General features: G+C 38.7%; 2 protein-coding genes and 1 pseudogene across 11 annotated transcripts in view; 2 read left to right on the top strand and 1 right to left on the bottom strand.

The window, feature by feature from the left end:
- Positions 1 to 22,076, top strand: part of LOC309704381 (uncharacterized protein) — a 119,507-nt gene that overhangs the window by 20,334 nt on the left and 77,097 nt on the right. Inside the window, exon 7 of one of the 9 annotated variants that reach the window (XR_014276200.1) lies at positions 12,394 to 12,535. The exons of the other annotated variants lie outside the window; for them this stretch is intronic. The gene's annotated coding sequence lies outside the window, so the exon portion shown is untranslated. Of the gene's footprint in view, positions 1 to 12,393; positions 12,536 to 22,076 lie in introns of those variants that run through there. 9 annotated transcript variants of the gene reach the window in all.
- Positions 1 to 22,076, bottom strand: part of LOC309704379 (uncharacterized protein) — a 111,541-nt gene that overhangs the window by 78,127 nt on the left and 11,338 nt on the right. The window lies entirely within an intron of this gene.
- LOC309705431 (sterile alpha motif domain-containing protein 3-like) lies at positions 1,520 to 5,385 on the top strand (annotated as a pseudogene). The gene is made up of 5 exons: positions 1,520 to 2,603; positions 3,071 to 3,277; positions 3,542 to 3,682; positions 3,798 to 3,877; positions 3,982 to 5,385. The product of its transcript is annotated as a sterile alpha motif domain-containing protein 3-like (transcript).

Below are 22,076 nucleotides of genomic sequence, written 5' to 3'. Positions count from 1 at the left end.
AACGCCAGTTGATCTAAACGCCAGTAGATCTGGAACACCGGCGCGAAATTTGATTCCCTGGTAGCTGAATGCAGTTTACCGTTAGTGTATTAATGGTTTAATAAAATCACGTTTTTACATCCATTCCAAGGCCATTAACACACATGGGCAGCTGATAATAACGTTTAAAGGAAATATCTTGACGCCGCACTTGTTTAAAATATAACAAGGGTGTCGCAGCTGGGGTTTGATAGTCGCGTTTTAAGCAATGTGGGAACTTTTTCAGCATGTAATCTGAGCTTGTAATACGGTGTTATCACTATAAGTAATCGGTCTGAAAGAACAGACGGCAGAAACTGTCGGAAATCTGGAGAAAGGAGTCACCTTAGTAGTGAATATTAACACATTACAGCATTCTAGTCTTTTTTTTCTTCCAAACTTGAAAGGGCACAAAAGCATGCTCAGACTCTGCTCTCCTGTGTCCAGTAGTCCCAAACAAACATCTAAATTTAAAAATGAAAACTTTGCATATCGAGAGGATTCACTCTAAAGATTTGGTTTATTTTATTTAATTTACTGATTTTTTTTAAATGAATATTTCTTTGAACTGAAAGAAGTTGTACAAAAGGTTTTAATGTGTGTGATATACGGTTTTTACCCATGTAAAAATGTGGTGATAAATATCCTTACATTGAATTTAGAGTTTGTACTACCATTTATCTTGCAGACAATGAGGTTGATGGTGACACAGTTGACTGCGGTCTTACTGAGACTATGGTTGCATACCTTTTCCAAGGATCCTTCAAAAAGCAGGTTAAATTCAACCAGTTTGTGTCAAGGATGAAGGAATCTTCAGTCAGTCTGACTCTACAGACTGTCTCTCCAGAAGACTGGCAACCATCTACTTCGTCAACTTCAATAAGGTATTTTCTTATTTATAATGAAGTTAGTATGTCTGAAGCATACATGTTGGCCGTTATGCACTTTTAGGATTTAGTTAATATGATCATTGTTTCTACCATATGTATTGTTACTGTAGTGTTTTATACTTCAATTCATGCAATAAAAACAAACACTTAACTGTTTTCACAGCAATGAAAATACTTTGAGACTGCCAGCCTCTTTTGAAATTCCAAGATTTCCCAAAAATCTGCAACTAAAACTGGACAACAAAGAACCGTGCCATAAAAATCCAAGGGACAGACACACAATAATCAGAGTTCTATATGAAGCTGTGGCACAGTATACTATGTAAGTTAATCAGGGTAATGTTAGCTTGTTGCTTTAGAAAAAGCTGAATCTGTCATATTGAAAATAAACGCTACATTACTAAGAAACAATAACTAACACTTGATAAAGTTTGTTTGTCAGCAGTTGCTCTAACACTTCTGTTTCTTCTGATATTACAGGTATCCCACAAATTCTGAATATGTGCAAGCTGTGAAGACGCTGGTAACGAAGTATCCTTTCCTCAAGGATCATGAGGGAAATGGTTATGTAAGTTAAATTTAAAATTAGCATAAGGTTCCTTCAAGATTACAAAGTAAAAGTGAAGCTTTTTTCGATCTTGTTTTGTTAGTAAGACAATCTGTAGCCTCTCAGTAGGTTTGTATGAAGTATGTGTTACGTAAGGCCCAAAATGGCCTCCGTACAAGAAAGTAGTAGCTCTAATATTGACCAGTAACGAACCACCACACGCACACTGTAATGGGTTACACAAGATTTATTTGTTCTTTCTCCGGGTAAAACTACTGGCTGAAGACACAACTCTGGCCAGGAATCCAAGGCCCAAAGCCACCGCGGTCAGGGTTGTTAGCCTTTTCAGGCCTGACTTCGTTCGAGGCTGGGTCTCCAGATCACATCCTGGGAGCTGGAACTTCCCCAAAACTGGTCCAGTTTCCTTGTCAGGGGCACAGAGAGTCTCCAGTCCAGTGTTTGTTTTCCTGCCTTCCAGCACATCCACTCACATCCCAATAAGAATGAGTCCTCCCTCCAACATCCTCAGTTTATTTTAAAAGCAAAACCAGGCCAGGTTAAAAATCTTTTCCATTAAAATGTGCACACTTCATCCTGGATCTTCGAGGCTTCCCTGCTTCACCAGTGTCCTACTAAAAAAAACAACGACAACCCCTACTTCCTGTTTCCTCTCCCCTTTATAGAGAAGGGCTCCAATCCTCCCCAATCAGCTGCTCCCTGTATTCAACTCCAAATAGCTGGCAGCTGGACTAGAGTAGAATCTCCACTCCCACATGGGTGTGGCCCACACCTCACATCAAACACAAAAAAACACCAAAGCATGCAATTAATACAAAACAAAATCTAAAGAAATGCCAACCCAAAAGCTTAGTGGGGGATTCTCTCCATCCTTTTCCACCATGCTATACTCTGTAACATATGTTTACTGATTCTTTGTTGGGTGTATTTTGTGTAGATTGTTTTTACAGTAACTTATGTTTCTGTTCAACAAGCACACATGGCATATGTCTTTGAGACGTAAATTCAAATCAGAGCGGGCACCACTAGTCGACAGTGAGGCAGTGAGGCGTTGTAAGGAGAAGTTTGGTTCTACGAGGAGAGGGCAGCCTAATAAATGTCAACGAACAAGTCAGAGAAATGTTTGTCAGGTTGGTGTGAGGGACACCTTGAGCTATAAAATGTTCTTGCCTCTGTTATTACATCTAAAACTAAGGATTAGGGATGCAACTGTACCTTTTTTCAAACCGAAACAATACCAATACTTGGATTAGAGCACTTGCTAATACAAAGTACCAGTGCTAATACTTCTACCTCACAAAAAATTATTAATTGGAAGGCGCTAAAAGAGGGTGAACTAGATTTAAAAAACAAAAACAAAAAAAACCCATTTTAAATATGACTCCAAAACTAAAATTTCAAGTTAACAATTAAGATTTTATGTGAAATTATTTCAGAGTTTCCATATTTTAAATATTGGTTCATGGTATCGGTTAACTTTAACCGATACGAGTTCTTTGTGATGCACAGATCGTGTCAGCTCTAATTGTATATTTAGTCTTATGTTGGGTTTCTAATCTGTTTTGACTTTCTCTTCTCACTCTTGCTTTCTTTCAAGGGACCATGCGTCCAAGGAGAGGATTTATTATCCATAGACGCCCACTTAAAGGTCATACAGTGCCAATATCAGAAGATGCAACCAGATACCATGGTGGTTCATAACCGTATGCAGCAAACGTTTGCTTGGCGGCAGAAAGAAATTGCAAATGGTATGCCTGTGGAAGATGTGTTGAAGAAGTACCCCTTCTTAGGGATGCCTACTGGTGTAAGTCAGAAAGCTGAATTGAACTTGGAAATAGCTGTCACATTTAACATGTTTATAGTAGTATATTTTATTTGCCCTTGACCTTGCTTTCTTCATCTGTCCCTCTTTCCTTTTTTTGTATGTTCATGTAACTTCTTACAGTATTGTTGTTAAATTCTATAAAAAAAATAATTATGCAGCACCATACATAATTAATATCAACTTTAGATTATTTCATTTTCATACACTGTTATTTTGTACTGAAAATGAATTTTTTACTTGTAGCTGTGCAACGAACTCAGGTGGATCCAACCAACAACGGGTAATGTAAGCCAGCGAAGGTGATTGGCCTTACACGAGGGAAAACCCCACTCTACCAGCTCTACCTTGATGCAAGAGAGGAGGCTCTCACTGATGACCTACCAGGTATTTGCTTTTTTTTTTTAACTTCAAGGCTTCCATTTTATATAATTTTTATAGGTAACTGGAAATGCCAGATAAAATGCATGGGTGATCTTGTGTTTTGTTGTTTTTTTGGCAGATCTTGACACAAGGGCTGCACTTTTATTCCTGCCATACGTCTTCAAGGAGAAACTGGATCTCTTTGTCATACTTGGAGAGGTGTGTGTATTAAAATATTTAGTCTATATAAAAGGAAAACAAATGTATCTTTTGTTAAGAGACTAAGATATTGCTTTCCTCTACCTTCTCTTTTGACTTCAAAGGTTCATCCGAAAACCCCCTATCCAACTGTTCAGCTACTTCATGAAGACTGGAAACCAGTGTTCTCCAGAAGCGCTCCAAACATTGTGAAGTTGGATGGCAGTGAAGTGTGCAGAAGCTCGTGTATTTTTGAAGGAATCATCTCTTATTTCTGCTTGTATTTTGTCTTCAACCTTGCTTATCCAAAACATCTGAAGAACACCCTGATTTTTCTCCAAAAGTACATTGTGAAAATAGATGAGGGTGAGGACCGGCCTCTGCCAATCACAGTCACCAGACAAATAAATCTTCTGTATTGACCACCATGCCTCAGCCATATCAGTGCTCCAAATGTGGCAGAAGAACCTTTAGTTTGACAAAGCTTATTCAGCACATAGGACTTATTCATTCCCATGATGCCAATTTTGATATAACCTGTGGACTCAGTGACTGCTGTTCTTCCTTCAAAAAATATGAATCTTTCAGACGACATGTGTATAGGAAACACAGAGAGCAAGTGTTGTGTCCCCATAAAGACTTAGATGAAAATGAGCAGGAGGTAGTCAGTCCACACCCAAATGAATTTGCAAATGACATAACTGAAAATATTGAAACCCCTCCATCCTGGGATGAATTTTTGATAAATTTCAGAGACAATCTTTTCAAGTTCATTCTTAAGTGCAGAGAGAAAAATTCTTTACCGGTCTCTGTTCAGGAAGAAATTGTGGAAGACGTAAATTTTCTGATGTGTTTTTTCAAGGAGAACTACGATGCTTTTATAGCATATCATTTAGAGAAAATGGGTCTTGACGTGTCTTTGTGTCCAGAGGTTAAAAATGTCCTGCATTCAAATGAATTTTTTGAGAAGGCTTCAACAGCTATTCGATCTCCTTATTTAGTCAAAGAACATTGCAAATCAAAGATCAACATGACAGAGCCTGTTCATTGCAAATTAAGAGACTCTGTGGGTCATACAGTTAGCTCGTATTCATATGTGCCTGTTGATAAGGTGCTAAAAAATTATCTTTCTCATGAAGACATAAAAGATCACATTTTTTCAAGTGGCAATTCGGAAACTGATGAATTTCTAACAGATTACTCTGATGGAGAAATCTTCAGACATCATCAATTCTTCAAGGATAACCCAAATGCACTGCGACTCCATTTTTATGAGGATGAATTTGAAGTACTTAATCCTCTAGGATCTAAATGATCCAAACACAAACTTAGTGCATTTTATTACACTGTAGGCAATTTGGACAAAAGGTACACTTCTCAGCAGAGGCACATTCATCTAGCGTTATTGGTACGCTATTCTTTCGTTAAGCGGTGTGGTTGGCATGTTATCCTTAAACCTTTGCTTGATGATTTGGAAAAACTTTCCACTGATGGCTTTACTTTTACCATTGATAAAACTGAACACACTATTCATGCTGCTCTTGCAACTTTATCTTGTGATAATTTATCAGCTCACATGATTGGTGGTTTTTCTATGTCATTTAACACTGGTAGAATTTGTCGGTATTGCATGGCTTCTTATGAAGATATGAAACAATCCTTTGAGGAAGAAAGCTTTGTTTTAAGAACATCAGAGGTTCACCAGTATCATCTTGCACGAATCCAAGAATTTCCGGATGATAAAACAATATATGGTGTAAATAGTTCATGTCCTTTTGACAGACTGAGTTATTTCAGTGTTACACAAGCTTTACCACCTGATGTAATGCATGATCTGTTGGAAGGTGTAGTTCCTCTAGTTATGAAACTAGTGATTTGTAAAGCCCACACTGAGAAGCATATTACAATTAGAGAGATCAATGAAGAATTGCAAAAAATGCCCATTGGTCAGAATGACAAAACAAACAAACCAGTACAGTTATCAGAAAGACTACAGAGTGTTGGTATTGTTGGATCAGCATCTCAAAAGTGGTGCCTGTTCAGATTGCTGCCATTTCTGATGGCAGACCGTGTGCCACCTAATTGTAAATATTGGCATGTTTTTCTTCTATGTCGTGAAATAACAGAGATTGTAATGGCTAAAAAAGTGCGAAAAGAGAATATTTTATTGTTGAAGTTGCTTGTCCATGAGTTTCTCACAAAACTGAAAAGTGTATTTGGGGATGTAATTACACCAAAGTGTCATTATTTAATCCACTATGCAAGACTGATTGAAATGTTCGGCCCTCTACGTTTGTTATGGTGTATGAGATTTGAAAGTAAGCACCAGTATTTCAAAACGTTGTCCCGCAATTGTAGAAATTTTATGAACATTGCTACAACTTTGAGCAACAGACATCAGTTCAGACAGTGCTGGGAGTTTTCTAACAAAAGTTTACTTGGTGAATTTGAAAATGTTTTTGGAAAAAGTGTGACTACACCATTTTTGTCATTACCACTGGAACTGCAACAAGCACTGACAGTCTATTGTGGCTTTTCTGAAGTTGATAGTGCTAAGAAAGCTTTCCAGAGTTGATAGTGCTAAGAAAGCTTTCCAGCGTGTGTCAGAAGTAATTGTGAACAGTGTCAAATACTGTGTAAGAGATGTGTTTGTCATTGATGTACTGCATTCAGAGAAGATTCCTCTGTTCTGGCAAATTAAGTACATATTTAATATTGACACAATGTGGGTCTTTTGTGGAAAAATTCTCATTCCTCTGTTATATGACAACCATTTTCATTCATACAGTGTTAGAGTTGATAGTGAATGGACGTTGCTAAAACCTGGACAGGAAATTGATGTTGCAGCTTATGACACATACTCTGTTGATAACAGTTTGTATGTAACAGTTAAGCAATGTATTTAAGAAGGTAATAAATGTGACAAGTATTTTTGACTTTGTATCTTCAATTTTTCAAATCTTGAGAGGAAAAATGTAGGAAATCTGTGTTTAGATACTGAACCTTTAGAAAGACATTTTTGTACTCCTTTTAAGGGTTCTTTTTTGTACTTTATACTAAGGGTACAACTTTGCCCTTTAAAGTACAGGTTTGACATGTAAAAGGTACAAATTACAAGGGTACAAATCAGTACCCACAGTTTAGGGTACAGAACGGTACCTTAGAGGGTACCACCCCAGTGACAAGCCATTGTACCCCTATAGGTACATTTCTGTACTTTAATTTCTGAGTGTGAATGATTGATGAAGTTGAAAAGCTTAAAACTGAGCTTGACTAGGCCTTCCCCAGAGTCTCCATCAACACCACCTTTCCTCAATTCTTATGATGTATTACCACCAATTGGAATAGGCCATTAGAAGTATACTTCATCTTGTCTCCCTCTATTCTCTTTCCATCACCCCCAACCGGTCGCAGCAGATGGCCGCCCCTTCTTGAGCCTGGTTCTGCCGGAGGTTTCTTCCTAAAGGGAGTTTTTCCTCCCCACTGTCGCCCAGTGCTTGCTCAAAGGGGATCATTGGATTGTTGGGGTTTTCTGGCTTTTTCTGTAGTGTTTTCACCTTACAGTATAAAGCAGCTTGAGGAGACTGTTGTTTTGCCATGATGCTATATAATCTTAAATATAACTGAATTTTCTAAACATCTATTATAGCATCAAAGTAAAACAAAAAAACTAAAGTATACTTCAATGAAATTAATCAAAATGTCGAATCTGGCAAAAAAAAGAAAAGAAAAAAGGTTTCACCTTTAAATAAAAATCCAAATCACAAAAATTCTGATTTTTGTTGTGTGTGGGGGTTTTTGTGTGTGTTGTCAAGTATAAAAGTTTTGCACTCTGTCACGGTCTCGATGTCTGCCCGGCCGGCTCCGCAAGGTTACATATGTTTATTGTGTTGCTGCTTTCTTCCACTCGTCATTCTGCCTGGGCGGAGCTCAGGCCCACGCACCTGTCTGCAATTACGCTGCAACGTGTCCTGTCTGTATGGAGACTGAGAGCTGCCAGAGTAATAATGTAGATACAGGCCTCTTTCTCCTTCTGCTGGTGTTCATGGTTTTATTCCATTGATGTTGCTATCATTTGTAAATATATTTATTTGGTGTTATTTTATCAATTTTCTACTACTGTCGTTCATGTAATTTTTTTTGTATTTAAATATGATTTTTTTAAGTAATGCTGCGAGTTAAATAAAGGTTTCATTGAATAAAAAAAAGATTTAAAGATGACTGGTGGCGGAAGCAGAGCACAGACTGTGAGAATCTATCGCCATCGTGTGGTGCAGAGATATATTTCCATTGAATTTAGACAACGAAAGCTTGGCTCACAGAGCAGCTGCAACACGAACAAAAAACATTAAATAGCAACATATTATATTATATTATATTATATTATATTATATTATATTATATTATAGTGCAAACAGTGCAGGCTTCAGCTCTGGGGAAGAAGCTGTTCCTCAGTTTGGGTGGATTCTGTCACTCACAGCGTTGTTAGCCCTCTTGTGCGCGCAGACTGCAACCCCCCTCCCCCGCCCCCCCACTGTGCGTTGCCCTGATATCTGCAGTGTGAGGTTGGATCGCTCATTTTCATCCTCACACTGATGCCACTTATTTCGGTCTTTGTTTGACATAAAAGGGCATATTTGTCACTTTATTGCAACTATATTTGCACTCTTGAGCTCCTTCATTCACTGACTGATTATAAAGTTATTACTTGCGTTATGTATTCATCCTTTTGAACATAATTAATGAAGCCACATGTAATCACTAAAATTTGTATTTTGGGTACAATAAGAGAGTTTCAGATGTAATGCTGTTTTGTTTAAATTTCACCAACTTGCTGATGCCCACGGTTGTGAGTGCAGCTTCTTACTGTACATGGGTGGATGGTTGTAAATCACATCACAGATGCCAAAAACCTCTCAAACCAAGCCCTCTTGCCGGTGATGCTGTGCGCAACCTCGTGACAACCACATGACTGATACTAACTCCTGAGCTGACTGTATGCTAACATGCGCCACAAATAAGGGTCATATTTGGATTTAAAACAATCACCGAGAAGCTTCCACTGAATGCTACTTTCCCCTGCATGACACTGAAATCATTAACACATACTAACCCTCCATACCCTGTAGGAAACTCACTTGCTTGGAATAACATTTCAACAGGGAAAGAGTTGAGAGCAAATGTCCTTCTCTTGAACCTTCTGTCAGTCAGACAAGTGTAGCTTGGGCTTTTCTTTGCACAGGACAGGATTAACAATGGCGACATAAACGAGCTAAGGAAGCATAGAAACTGCAGAAAGGGCGTATGGCTCCTGTGTCAGTGAATCCAAACTACCTCTATGTTTGAACAAATCCAGTTACACAGCTCAAGAAAATATTACTCTAACGGAAGAAAAAGGCAGTATGTGTCTCAGTAGTACTAAAAAGCTATTATATCAAAACGTAAAGGGAAAACAGTTTGATGAGCTGTATAGTGAACTGAAACTGAAACAAAACGAAGCCTATCATTAGGAATACTGACTTTTTACAACTTCAGTTCTTTTTTCACTCAGTAGGTAAGAGATAAGATAAGATAGAACTTTATTAATCCCTCGGGTGGGTTCCTCTGGGAAATTCGACTTCCAAAAAGCACAGCAACGACCGAAGTTACAGTTACAGAATTGTTATATATATATATATATATATATACACACACACACACACACACACACACACACACACATATATAAATACAGAGACAAATATAAATAAAATATACAAAGGGGATAAATAGAATAAATAGGAATAAAAAATAAAAATACAAGTGAATTGCACATTTCAAGTATTGAGTCTATTGCACTGTTGACTATTTACAAAAAGTATTGCACAAGGTATTGTACAGTGAGGTGAAGAGGCACTACAGCTTAGTTGTTCCCCCCTCCTTTGTCCTCCTGTTTCCCCTCCCTCTCCCCTCCCGAGAGGAGTTAAACAGTTTGATGGCGTGTGGGACAAAGGAGTTTTTAAGTCTGTTAGTTCTTGTCTTGGGGAGAAGCAACCTGTCACTGAACAGACTCTTCTGATTGTTTATGGCCGTGTGCAGAGGATGCCCAGCATTGTTCATAATGTCCATCAGTTTCTTTAGGTGGCAGCAAACTACAAACAATGGTTGCATTTTACACTCATCCGTTTTCATTAGAGGCAGAACCCAGAAGCACATCCAGGTTTAGGTCTACTGCTTGGTGCTACACAGAAACAGGCTGAACAGACTGGAACTCACATGAATTTGGACGAATCGAAGTAAGAATGTCACTTCTGCTCAATTGAATTGATTATCATGACCCTCACTAATAGCCACCTTAATAAGTTAAGAGCAATGTGCCAAAGTAGTATAAATATTTTAACTTTTGGAAAATCCAGCAGGTTGATTAAGTGATTTCACATCATGTGTTCAAACGGCTTGTCAGTTTTTAATATATCCCATGTGCGCATACTTAAGCTTTAAAAAAATACAGTCCAATGACCTGATAGATGTTTGCTGAACATTGTGGTTTACATCAGCACTTAAATTAAATCATAAAGAACCTGTTTTGTGTGGGCTGTTCGATACCATGAAGCAAGACCTCTGAACATCTCACTTTTTACACACAAACACACGCATCCAAGCAAACAGTGTTTTATGTGCTGTGAGGTTTATAATATTATTTTATGCCATGTTAGACCCCTAATTAAAGATTGTGAATTATTATGTAGTTTTAGTTTGCATTATTCTCCTGAATTAGGAGAGGGTGATAACTATTGCATTTGTTAAACTGATTTGCATTACACTGCTGATTTATTGTGAATGGATGATATTGTTTCATGATGCATTATACTGCTGAGTTATAAGAAATACTGTTTGCAGAAAAGTCATCGCCTTATTTGTCTGATTAGAAGAGAACGGAACATGCTGGAGTTTTCTGCCCCATCTCAGCAGGAGCAGATAAACAGGGAGCCAAGGTCGTAGCTTAGGCGCCGTGTGAGAGAAAGCATGTGAATGTTTAGGCTTTTATGATAAGGTGGGGGCACCAGAGGCTATAAGAGTTTGATCAATGCTCCACCATTTTGAGATCTGAGGCTGTCTGCATACAGTGTCCATCTCCCACGCGTGTGATCATTAAAATCATCGTTTGACTTAACCCGGCCGGACCAGTGTTGTTATTGTGGTTTTTCCTCTTGTCTCCATCCCCAATTTTTGAACTCGTAACAGTGCTGTCGTCTGAAATATTATAAATTTGCCTAAAGTAGAAGTGTTTAAAACTTCTATACAGATCCTGTGCAGCTGCAAAGCAAAAATAAAAAACTCCCTCCAGGCAGAAGCGGCCATTTTCGTATGTGGGGAAAACCCCCACAAAAACAGAGGGGACAGGCTGGCACCAGAACACCACGGATGTGCCCCGAGATGAGTGTGAAAATGTGATTATCAACAAGCCCACCTGGGCTTCAGGTAGGCCGCACGCTTGTCCAGAGTTCACTTTGTCTTCAAGCGTTTTAATTTAAAACATAAACTGAGGCTTACCCCAAGCTAAAAGAAGCTAAACCTATACACCATGGACAGAGACAGTCTGATTGAGTTTTATTTTAGGCTGGGAATGAGCTACAAACGCATTTTGAAAAGCCTGGCAATGCAAGGAACCATCATTACGGAGAGACATTTAAACCGGATATTGAGAGCCAAGTCGCTTTACAGACGTAAGTACGACCTGGACGCCGGGATAGATTTTATTGTGAACCAACTGCAAGGGCCTGGGAAGGATCACGGTTATCGGTGGATGTTTACAAAGTGCAAACAACACGGCACTGCGATCAGGAAAGAAGACGTCAGGATCCTCATCTCTTTACTGGACCCATTAGGTTCCCAGGTTCGCCAGACCACACGTCTCAGAAGGAGGCAATATTTTGCTCAGGGGCCTAACTTTGTGTGGCACATAGACTCTTATGACAAACTAAAGCCATATGGGATATGTATTAATGGATGCATCGACGGTTTCTCACGCAACATCATTTGGCTGCGGGCCGCACACACTAACAGTGACCCAAAGGTTATCGGAGGTTACTTTGTGGAAGCAGTGGAGAGTCGTGGGGTTGGCCTACCCCAAGCTAAAAGAAGGCAGATTATGTTCTCAGATAAAGCAAGCAATGAGGGTGAAGCAGAGAAAGTACCTGCACAATACATTCACATAAATCAAAATGGAATTTCTTTGAGGACACAAACATCTGGGGAGTAAACAGCTGTTTCAATACCTAATCACAGATGATGAGGACGAAGTCGAAGTCCTGCAAGGACTGCTGGAAACAGCAAAAGAAAAGGTGGTACGTCAGGAATTTCACAACAGCCAAGTTGTTGAATTATTATTGAAACGCCACAAAGAGGAAAAAAATAAGATGCAGCAATTTTACGAGGAAAATACTAAAAAAAACTCGAAGACAAAGCCAATGCTGCAGACAGAAAGTTAGAAGAGGTCATGGAAATGTATGATTCCAAAATAGAAAAGCTTGAGAGAACAGTAAAAAATAGTAGAGGTGTGGCCGTCAATGCGGTTAAAGAACGCGAGGAACAACATCAATCCTCGCAGTGTTGGATTGAGGGTCTTCTGACACGTAATACAAAGTTACAGGACGAAAATGAATTGATGGATAAAACCGTGAAAGAATTAACAGACGAGAAAGATCAAATGGGCAAAGTAATAGACAACCAAAAGGCCCAGAATATGGAGATCAAACAGAAATGTCAGAGAAATATTAGGGCTCTGGCCTTTGAAAAGAAAATGAAGGCTATGGTCGAAGATGAAGTTGATTCTTTGAAAAAGAAAAATGAAGACCTAAAAAAGGCCCTAAGCACAGAGCAGGAAAACCACAGAAAGACAGCAGTGGACAGGTATAAAGTAAAAACGGCACACAATCAGGCACTGGCTGAAAAGATCTCACTGGAAGAGCAACTGCGCGCCACAAAAAAGCAAACAGAAATATTCACACAAAAAACGAATTGCCTGGAAAAGAAAAAGCGCCACTTCCAAGAGGAATTGTACCAGTGCGTTTTGTCCTTTGAAAAGGCATTTCCACATGCAGGTCACTTCAGAGAAAAAGAAAAGGTGGAATTTAGGGATATATTCCACAACTTGAAAAAGAAATACGTAGACGGTGTGGAAGGCATCCCCTTTGTTGGAACAGTTCAGCTGTTTCTTGAAAAACAGCTGAACTGTCTACGTACCAGATGCAAGGATCTAGATGCAGCTTTACTAGATAAAACACGGGAGCTGGAATCATTTAAAAAGCAGTACAATGATATGGTAAAGTCTTCCGAATACGCTTTATTCAAACAAAAACAGGAGCTCATTGGACCAGTGAACCAGATGATCAGAAAAGCTGGCAATGAAGAAAAAGAGATAGGTCATCTAAAATCTAGAGTGAAAGACGTTCAACTCCAGCTTAAATTAGAAAAACAGAAAGGACAAAAGCTCGCACCGTTGGTCCATAGAGGCGTGATGGGGAGATGTTATGGGGAGACTCCGACTCCGTCTCAGATCTTTCCACAGATTAAACCTCGTCCACCTCCAGTGCAAACTAAATTTATTCAAGTGGCTCCAAAACACCCTGGCAGACGAAGGCCTTCCCCAGAGTCTCCATCAACACCACCTTTCCTCAATTCTTATGATGTATTACCGCCAATTGGAATAGGCCATTAGAAGTATACTTCATCTTGTCTCCCTCTATTCTCTTTCCATCACCCCCAACCGGTCGCAGCAGATGGCCGCCCCTTCTTGAGCCTGGTTCTGCTGGAGGTTTCTTCCTAAAGGGAGTTTTTCCTCCCCACTGTCGCCCAGTGCTTGCTCAAAGGGGATCTTTGGATTGTTGGGGTTTTCTGGCTTTTTCTGTAGTGTTTTCACCTTACAGTATAAAGCAGCTTGAGGAGACTGTTGTTTTGCCATGATGCTATATAATCTTAAATATAACTGAATTTTCTAAACATCTATTATAGCATCAAAGTAAAACAATAAAACTAAAGTATACTTCAATGAAATTAATCAAAATCTCTAACCCTACGGTGGCCCTGAGAGGCCAAACGGACACCAGCAGTAAGAAAAATGCTGCAAAAGCACACAAAACACAACGGAAATAGGAAAAACAAAACAGCATTTTTCTTATCGCTGGTGTTTTCTAAAGTTGCAGTCCGTTTGGCCTCTGAGGGCCACCGTACTAACCTGACCAAAAAAGAAGAGAAAAAATGAATAAATAAATAAAAATCCAAATCACAAAAACCTTCTGATTTCTGTTGTGTTTTATTGTGTTGTATGAAAGGACTTATATTGCAAGGTAAAATCCCCAATATATAAACCAGAAATCCCAACAATAGCAAGTCATTTCACACTTGCTAGAATTCCAAAAACGTCCAAATCTTTTGCGTCTGTGTGAGTTTTTGATACAATTTTATATCAGCTTCAAAAGAAACAGAGCGATAAAGTTTTTCTCTTGAGTTCTGCATCTCCCTGCCCTTTTACAACATTTTTGTTTTGGTGGCTGAGTGGCAATTTAGAAAGCTAGCATGTGATTGACAGTTTCCAATTGGCTGAAAGAAGAGATTTAAATTAAGTTTGATAAAACCTTATCTGGTTTCATAATTTATGCTGCTAGTTTGGTGAGTTAAAGTTTATGACGCACTCATCTGATAATTCATCGAGATAACTTTTGACTTCTTTCCTTCTTTATTATTATTATTATTATTATTATTTAAAGGAACCTATTAAATCTTTTTTGTAATGAAAATCAATCAATAGTAATTGTCGATAGAATGAAAGTCAAAATGGAATTTCTTTACAGATTTGTTGTCAGCTCTTAAGGATTTACGTATTACATGATTTATGACTCATTACATTTTTGTTATTGTTGGAGCTATTTGTTCTTTCTTTATTTTTTTTGAAATTAGTTAAAGTTTGTTGTTAGTTTACTTATATTTTGGGGTTTATTTGTCGGTTAATATTTTGTTTTAACCCTTGTATGGTGTTCGGGTCTGTGAGACCCGTTTTCAGTTTTTTTCAAAAGAAAAATTAAACAATTAATTATTTTTTCAACCTGAAATTCATTGGCTTTGGCTTATTTTCTGTGAAGAACATAAATCCGAACTAATTTTCAATGGCCTCATACTGTACCTCCCCCCACACATTTACATTACATACAAGGTGTTCGGGTCCACTGGACCCAGGTCTAATAAAAGTGTTGAAAGTGCAGGTCCTGTGTTCCCACACTCTGTCTTCCTCCTTTCTGGTGCTGCTGATAGTGTTTTCTTCCCCTCCTGCTCCCGCACAAAGTTGCAACATTGTTGAAAATTCAACTATCAACACCGTCTGCTCTTACACCTCACACATTTTACCCTCTTTCTTGAGGGATCCAAATTTTATTCTCTCATACCCTGTCCCACACTGGCAAATTAGGGGCATAAATATTATAAATAAGACTTTGCCAGTGTGGTTCTTTATCACAACTGAACAAGATGGCAAAAGATGGCGAGGGCCATCCAATTGATTTTGGAAGAGAGAGGGGCTTTTTATAACATTTTATAAAAAAAAGAAAGAAAGAAAAAAGAGAAGCACATTAATTCATAAATGTGATCTAACAAAGGTAAAGGGAAAAAATTAACCATGTTTGCTGTTCATATGGCTTGTAATTGGGATGAAGTAAACATCTGTTGAGTAATTTAACATAAAATTGTTTGATAGTGTTAATTTGGAAAGCCAAAACTCTAGCGGGTCCACCAGACCCATGAACACTGGCTGAGTAATAAAGATATGAACACCACACAAGGGTTAAATGATTTGTTTTGTTTGTTGTTATTTTGTTAAATTAGTAAGAGCTGTAGGGCCATTTTGTTTCTATGAATAAAGAGACTGGTATAGGACCAGCATGCATTGGGGTGGGCCTGTGGTTTTTTACCAGAGCAGGAGAAGCAGCAGGAAGGATCTTGTTATTGCTTGCCAAGATGGATAAATAAACCAAAACTCTCAACTAAAATGTTTGGACAATGGACTTCTTTTGCCTGCGTACGAAATATTACCTCAATGCAGCAGTGGCTTGTGGACTTTAAGTTGTGGGACGTTTGATCTTTCAAAAGTAAAGGAATTGCAACTACAGTTATGATTTATAATGTATGCATAATAATTTATTATAAAAACCTGTATTGAATTAAGTAGCAGAATGAAACTTTTGCAAATAAATTAACAGTTTCAAAATTGCAGCACAGACTTCTTATTCAGCTACTCAGCACCCTTACCGTAATCTCGATAATAAAAGTAGCAACCTTATCCTTATGTCGTATGTGTATTTTGACTTTTGTTGCCACGATGCCAGATCTCTCTTGGGAATTAGATTTTTAATGAGATTTTTTTTACCTGGATGAATAAAGGTTTAATAAAAACCAAATTCAAGGTGACTTTGGTAATTGCACTCAACAGACCAGTTTTTCTGACTTGACTTGACCTTTCTGGACTACACAGCCGGGGCTGAGCAGCCGCCTCCTTCTCAAAAATGCGTGTGCTTTTTTCCAGCTCGCTCCCGGCTTGTAGGCCTATTACGTTACAGCGACGCGACAAAGACTGTCCAAATTCGTAGACTCCTCCAAATGCAGTCTACAAATGCGTCCTCCTTTTCCCCGAATTTGAAGGATGGGTCAAGTGATTGTAGGCCTACAAATGCGGCCTCAGGAGGATGCAGCCCATGAATTTGGACAGCCCCACATACAAGGCACCATCATTAATTCAAATTCATTTTAAGGCCAATTACGTCACAGCGACGCGACAAAGGCTGTCCCAATTCGAAGGCGGCTCGAAATGCGGCCCTCAAATGCATCCTTCATTTCCCTGAATTTTAAGGATGGGTATGTGTATCCTTCATGGCCCAACATATCCCAGACTTCATAGCATGGCGGTGGGTGTGGATAATTTTGCCAGAAAAAACAGCAGACGGCTGAAGCTTTCAAATATACTCCGCTCAATAGTCAACCTTAGTCTTACAGAGAATTTGATGTTTTTATGGATAATTAAAGTCAGTCATATATCCACAAACACAACAAGCTGAAAGTCAGTGATGCTGTTCGGTTTGCAGTCCTGAATATCACGGCACAAGCAGGATTCACTGCACTGTTAACTTTAGCTATGTTATATTGCTGCCTCTGTTCGGTGATGTCGAACCAAACAGACTTTAACGTGTCTTTGAACGAGCTGGCGGTTCACTCGTTAAGCTGAAAGAAAGATGCTTTAATCACAGGAGTCACACATGTGTCCACTGAATCATCTGGGAACTCTTCTTGTTTAGCACTTGTAATAACACAAACACCAAATCCTCCTTCTCTTGTGCTGTTTGTAGCAGTGTATACACCTGAGACTGTCACCTGTCTGTCTGTCCTGCACTCTCTCTCTTTGTCTTTCTTTCTGATTGTGTAATAAAAGTATGAACATGTATTTATAAGTTACACTTGTGTTTGAATCCTGCAGCTTCTCACACATTTGATTTCCATGTGTGACAACTGCAGACAGACTGAGGGACACACTGCTGCACATCATCTGTGAGGCTTTGCACCCCTGATGATCCATCAGGACAAACTCAGCAGTGTGTGAGGAAGCAGAGGAGGAAGAGCCAGCAGCAGCTGACAGATGGAGAGAATAGACAGACTGTTCCCTGTTTGTGAAGGACTGCTAGAAAAGTTTAAAATAACTAATTGTCTGTCCTGAATCAGTCTTATTAGGTAATGTTCAAATAATGTTATCATCCCAGTGTTTTCAGTGTGGGAGAAAGTACTCAGGGCCTTCAAGTTACACACTATGAAAGGCAGCAACAAGTTTAATATTCAGAAACATAAAGTATGTATCAGCAGCAGAATGGACCTAAAAATAAATGTTTGTTTCAGTTCTATGAAGCTTTGAGTATTTTGGATTAGTAGCACTGCTGTGTTTGTTGCATCACATTACTGTAATTGTTTATATGCTTTATATATTCTGAGGTAAGTTGATCTATAGTGTTACATCATATTCTATAAGGATATTATGTGTTTGTATACTTTCTGCCCAGTTAGACCCATTTAGCAGAAGTCAGCCTGTTTAAGGCTCTGATATCTATTCTGTGTGACTTAAAGCAGTTATGACATGGTCTGATTTTCTCACCCAATAAAGGAATATTTAATATATCAGTCTACTCTTCATTCTATCAGAAACAGTTATCACAGCTCGTACATTTTCTTTTTACACATTAATGTAAGCATTGAGCCAACATGTTAAAAGAACAATATTTGTCTCTTATATATAATACATGTGTGTGTATATATAAACTGTGAGAGATACTTGTCTTTGAGTGAAGATTTAAGGTGATAGGAAATATAAATAACTGCAACTTGAATCTTTACTGAAGCTGTAATAACTAATATTGATTAATATAATACTAACTTTAATATTGGCCATATTATATTTACATTACCAAAGTGAGATGACTTTAGTCTCATGAACAACATTAGCTAATTGTTATTTACTAACTAATCCTAAAATGACTGTTCAGTACAACCATGAAGCCCAACAATCATGTTTTACAGTCCTCTGGTCTCAGCCTCAGATACTTATCAAATCACGCAAAGCTCATGTTGACACAAACAAACAAATGAACAAAAGATTTTCTCCTTCATTTCTGTCAAACAAAGCTGTTTGAAACGTTTCCAGCAGTTCATATCATGGTTGCTGGGCAACCTGGGCAGCGCGACAGAGGCTGGACCGTCCCATTTCACAGGCCTCGCACTTCTGGCCTTAGCGGTCTTTGAGTACGCGGCCCTTGTGGACCGTTAAGGCTGCGTACTTTAAGGCTGCAGAGTGCAGACCCTGAATTGGGATACAGCCACTGTCAAACCTAAAATGAGGATGTGGGCACACCTGAGTGAAATAAGTGGAAGCTGAATGAAGCTCCACCCCCTCATGTCACTCATCTGAGAGAAACGAGGAGTCAGGCTGTTCCACTTCTTTATTAAAGACAGATGCACAGAGTGTGCAACAAGTCAATCTAGAGCATTTGCATTAAATTATTAGCAGCAAATGACTGCTTCTTACCCTTTTAATTCCCATGGAAACAGTAACAGTATAGTTTTTCACATACTGCTTCTGCATTTTGACTCAACTTTTGCTACATAAACATAGATGTAGTCAATATGTGATAATCTGAGGTTGTTTTTACTCATTTTACAACCACATGACTGATACTAACTCCTGAGCTGACTGTATGCTAACATGCGCCACAAATAAGGGTCACATTTGGATTTAAAACAATCACCGAGAAGCTTCCACTGAATGCTACTTTCCCCTGCATGACACTGAAATCATTAACACATACTAACCCTCCATACCCTGTAGGAAACTCACTTCCTTGGAATAACATTTCAACAAGGAAAGAGTTGAGAGCAAATGTCCTTCTCTTGAAGGACAATATTTGAACAAATCCAGTTACACAGCTCAAGAAAATATTACTCTAATGGAAGAAAAAGGCAGTAATTAATTAACAATATGTGTATCAGTAGTACAAAAAAGCTATTATGGGGCGACCGTGGCTCTGGGGATGCCTCCACCAGTGTGTGAATATGAGAGTGAATGAATAGTGGAATTGTAAAGCACTTTGGGTGCCTAGAAAAGTGCTATATAAATGCAATCCATCATTATTATATCAAAATGTAAAGGGAAAACAGTCTGATGAGCTGAATGGTGAGCTGAAACTGAAACAAAATAAAGCCTATCATTAGGAATTTAGGAGCAACTTTATTGTAACGTGTTTGCTTTTTACAGCTTCAGTTCTTTTTTCACTCAGTAGGTGGCAGCAAACTACAAACAATGGTTGCATTTTACACTCGTCTGTTTTCATTAGAGGCAGAACCCAGAAGCACATCCAGGTTTAGGTCTACTGCTTGGTGCTACACAGAAACAGGCTGAACAGACTGGAACTCACATGAATTTGGACGAATCGAAGTAAGAACGTCACTTATGCTCTTCAGTTTTCTCAGAAATGGATTAAGCCTACACCTAAACCAACGGATATGTTCACTGACTTTTTCTCTTAGTCTGGAAATACTTAGTCAGCCCATTACGCAATTGAATTGATTATCATGACCCTCACTAATAGCCACTTACTAAGCTAAGAGTAATGTGCAAAACCCATTAGCCAAAGTAGTATAAATATTTTAACTTTTAGCAAATCCAGCAGGTTAATTAAGTGATTTCACATCATATGTTCAAACAGCTTGTCAGTTTTTAATATATCCCATGTACGCATACTTAAGCTTTAAAAATAAAGAAAAGTGCAATGACCTGATAGATGTTTGCTGAAAATTGTGGTTTACATCAGCACCTACATTAAAATACAAAGACCCTGTTTTGTGTGAGCTGCTCGATACCATGAAGCAAGACCTCTGAACATCTCAGTTTTTACACACACACACACACACAAGTGCAAGCAAATGGTGTTTTATATGCTGTTGTCTAAAATATTATAAAATAAACCGTCTCTTTTTATATGTGGGGGGGGGGCACTCAAAAAACGGAGGGGACAGGTTGGCACCAGAACACCACAGGTCTGCCCCGAGATGAGTGTGAAAATGTGATTATCAACAAGCCCACCTGGACTTCAGTTAGGTCGCACGCTTGTCCAGAGTTCACTTTGTCTTCAAGCGTTTTAATTTAAAACATAAACTGAGGCCTACCCCAAGCTAAAAGAAGGCAGATTATGTTCTCAGATAAAGCAAGCAATGAGGGCGAAGCAGAGAAAGTACCTGCACAATACATTCACATAAATCAAAATGGAATTTCTTTGAGGACACAAACATCTGGGGAGTAAACAGCTGTTTCAATACCTAATCACAGATTGTGCTCTCTGTTTTACATGTTTTTAGTAAGGCATAATTAACTAAAAGGCTAGAGAGATGAAAGGATGCCAAGCTGATACCAGGCCTCAGTCACATGGATTGTTTCTTAAATTCTGAAATTAAGTGGACATGCAAAAAGATCTGGCACTTCATATATTAAACTGAGAAGCTGTGCTGACCCAAGAAAGCGCCCAGAAATTTGGGCAAATGTCTGCTCTGAAGTTTTTAGCCAAACCAAACTGCAGGTCAGTTTAAAGCGCAAAATTGTGCAAGTAGTCCAAACTAAACCGTTCTTGAGATGCAGAAATGTTGTCACACACAAAAATCAGACGATTGTGCCTCCAAACAAATTGCACTTACAAATGCTTGTAACATAAATGATGAAAATAGTAACTGCAAAGTTGAGACTGAACAGTGTTTCAGTTAAAGTGATAAGCTAGCCATTCAGCTGACTCATTGGTGATTGCAATGATTGCAGGTTTCATTATAGAAGAATATCAAGGAGAAGACAGATGGCAGGGAGTCAGAAACGGGGGATGGAAATGCAAGATATTGAGGACAACTTATGAGCCCAGGCGTCAGGTGTGAACAACAACAATAACTGGGCTGTATTTAGGTGTACAGATCACATGACCATCAAAAGAGCAGTGTAGGAATGAGAGAAGATCAACAGGGGAGCACACAAAGAGGTTTATGGACACAAACTGGGAAAGGTGGCATGCTCAGTTGATCAGTAGAATACCACACTAGACTTTCTTCCAGGACGGTTGAGGACCCTGTTGTGGGGGCGAAGCTTGGGTCCAATGTTCCCTCTAATTTTTCATGTGTCTGAGCGAACACACAAACTCTCTGAGCGGTCCCTTGGACCACTGTGAGCAACAGCAGGCGTGTGCACTGTGGTCACGTCAGCATTGAATCCATCCAAGTTACATGGTTTATTAAAATAATCAAATTACAACATTTAAATTTATGTTAGACTTTTTTTTAATTAACTCCTTTAGCCCACTTACAACAAAAATTCAAAAAAAAATCTTGTTCATGACCTGTGTAGTATGTTAACACTATTGGAAGTAAAAATAACTTGAACTCCAATTTTGAAAACGCAACTTTCTTTTTTAAAAAAAAAAAAAAAAAAAAAAAGCTCTGACTTGTATTATGAGTATGAGTCTGTGGTCTGGGAGAGAGTCCTGTAACTCTCTGTCTGCAAAATACAGTATATAATGACCAATGTTGGGCAATTAATTATATAATTACGTCTTCAAAAAAGTAACTGATCTATGCAAACAAAGTTTTTTGCAGCTGTTTACTTAAAATGCAGCCAAGGCGTTTT

Source organism: Aulonocara stuartgranti (assembly GCF_965226115.1).
Source record: "Aulonocara stuartgranti genome assembly, chromosome: 4".
Taxonomy (NCBI): domain Eukaryota; kingdom Metazoa; phylum Chordata; class Actinopteri; order Cichliformes; family Cichlidae; genus Aulonocara; species Aulonocara stuartgranti.
This window is presented reverse-complemented; position numbering and strand designations above follow the sequence as displayed.